General features: G+C 44.5%; 1 protein-coding gene across 3 annotated transcripts in view; it reads right to left on the bottom strand.

Moving 5' to 3' along the window:
• Positions 1 to 2,894, bottom strand: part of LOC106872628 (RNA binding protein fox-1 homolog 1) — a 530,204-nt gene that overhangs the window by 248,800 nt on the left and 278,510 nt on the right. The gene's annotated exons all lie outside the window — the stretch shown is intronic.

The raw sequence follows: 2,894 nt of genomic DNA, 5'->3' as shown, positions 1-2,894 counted from the left end.
TATATATGTGTATATATATATATATATATATATGCAGATACACAGACACAGGGGAGAACAGCTACACATGCAGGCATGCACACACACACACACACACACAATACAGATATATGCAAATAGACAATTGTGTGCATACACACAGACACAGAAAGACGCAAAGAGACACATATGCACATGCATAAAAGCACAGATGAATGTAAATAGATGTATGTCTGCGTACACAGACAAACATAAATATTCACACACACATAGATAGATAGATAGATAGATAGATAGATAGAGGGATAGATAGATAGAAAGATAGAGGGATAGATAGATAGAAAGATAGAGAGATAGAGAGATAGAGAGAGAGACACGCTTGTGTATACACACAAACACATTCACACACAGAAATAGACAGATGCAAACAGCCTTGCGTACGCATACACATACATACACACACAGAAAGTAAGAAACACATCCAAAGTTACAAACGCACACACACAAATACTCACACACACACACACACACACTCAAAACACTGAAAATAGAGACATACACACACATTCAGTAACAAACACATTCACACACAAAACAGTAGACATACAGACATACACACACACACTCACACACGGGCACGCGTGTATAGTAACAAATATATACACAAACACTCACACACACACACGCGCAATGCACCGTAAGCACACACACACCCCCACACACACACACACAGAGTTCCAACCACCACCTCCACCCCATCGCCATTAGCGTATGCCAGGGGGGAAGGGTGGGAGGATACGGAAGAAGGTGGAGGCTTTAGCGAACGGTTGAATGGATTAGATGTGTGTGTGTGTGTGTACATGTGTGTGTATGCGCACGTGTGTTTGAGTATGTGCATGTACGTGTGTGTTGTGTATAGAACAGTGTAGGTGGGGGTAGGGGGAGTGGTAGGGCGGGGCAGGTTAGTGCTTGTTAGCAAGAATGCATTGCCACAATGAAGGTGGTGGTGGTGGTAGTGCCACTAAGGATGGTGGTGGTGGCGGTGGTAACGGTAATGGTTGTGAGGGAAGATGGTGGTGGTGGTGGTGATGGTTGATAGTAGTGTTGGTGGTAGCGGTGGTGGTAGTAGTGCTAATACTGATGATAGTAGTGGTGGTGGTGGTAGTTGTGGTCGTGGTGATTATGGTGGTGGTAGTTCTGAGACTGATGATAATGGTGTTAGTGGTGGTGGTAGTGGTGATAGCAGTGCTGGTGGTTGTAGTTGTGGTGGTAGTGCTGACAACGATAGTAGTGGCGGTGGTGGTGGTGGTGGTAGTTGTAGTTGTAGTGGTGATAACAGTGTTGTTGTTGGAGGTGGTGGTGGTGGTGGTGATAATTGTAGTTGTGGTGGTAGTTCTGATGGTGATGATAGTAGTGGTGGTAGTGGTGATAGTAGTGGTGGTTGTGGTAGTTGTAGCTGTGGTGGTGGTGGTGATGATAGTAGTGGTGGTAGTGGTTGTGGCAGTGCTGGTACAGGTGGCGGTGGCGGTGGTGGTGGTGTTGGTGTTGGTGTTTGAAGATGTTATTGTTTAACCCCCAGCACCAGGTCAGCTTCGATCAAATAGAAGGCTACAATGAAAACCATCCCAGCCATGACCATCCTATCGGAAAGTGGAGGGGTGGGGTCCCAATGTATATGGAACATAGATAACACCAAGTTATCTAACGCGTCTTTTTGTTTGTTTTCTGTTTTTTTTTTGTCTTTCTGTTTCTTATTCAAGTCAGCATAATGCAATTTGAGGGAATTTTGGCTGCTATGACTAGCAAGATAAGCAACCATGCAGAGGCACCCACGTTGGCCCATGGTTGAAGAAGTTTAGAGCAAGATGTACAGGAATGCGTGTGTGTGAGTATGTGTGTGTTTACATGTCTGTGTGTGTGTGTATATGTATATATGTGTGTGTATATGTACATGTGTGTGTACATGTGTTTATACAAGTGTATGTGTTTGCATGTCTTTGTATGTGTGTATGTATATGTATGTGTGTGTGTGTGTACATGTGTTTATACGAGTGTGTTTGCATGTCTGTGTGTATATGTATGTGTGTGTACATATAGGTATGTATATATGTGTGTATATGTGTGTGAGTGTGAGTTTTATGAGTATGTTCATGCATATACACGTTTGTGTACATATATATGTTTGTGTATGCGTGTATACTTACATATGTATGTGTGAGAAAGTGCGTGTGCAAGTGTTCCGGCCACGACCACTACCACCAATAGAGAGCAATACAGAAAGGAGACACGCATCGACTCACAGACGATGCTGCACTGCTCGGAGCGTATGTATGAATGCACGTGCACAAAGTTGTTGCAGTTGCTGTTGTTGCTTAGCACCAGGACAATCCTGATCCAGCAAGATCTATTGATCAAACTCGTTCCAGTCATGGCCATCACCCTTCCTTTCGTTTTATGGGAGTTGCAGGACTAAGACGTTTGATGTGGCTTTCTGTCTTTAGAAATAAGATGCAGGAGGCCTGTGTGTGTGTGTTTGTGTGTGTGTGTGTGTGTGTGTGTGATTTGAGGGTGATTTAGCTGTTGTTTCAAGCATGTTATATAACCACATGGTCTCGTTGTTGCTGTTGTTATTGCTCGTGTTTGGTGGTGGAAACATTACCACCAACGCTACCACCATAAGTACCGCCATCACTATCATCACCACTGCTACTACCACCACCTCCACCACACCCACAACTACTACCACCACCATACCCAGAGCTACCACCACACCAAGAACTACCACCAACACTATCAGCACTACCACCAGCGACAACACTACTGCCACCACTACCACCATCACCAATACTACTACCACCACCACCACCAACACTACCACCTACACTACCTCCACCACTACCTACACTACCACCACC

The sequence above is a fragment of the Octopus bimaculoides genome, chromosome 24 (genome assembly GCF_001194135.2).
Source record: "Octopus bimaculoides isolate UCB-OBI-ISO-001 chromosome 24, ASM119413v2, whole genome shotgun sequence".
In the NCBI taxonomy this organism is placed as follows: Eukaryota; Metazoa; Mollusca; class Cephalopoda; order Octopoda; family Octopodidae; genus Octopus; species Octopus bimaculoides.
Note: the sequence above shows the minus strand (reverse complement) of the source record. Positions and strands in the feature narration are given on the sequence as shown.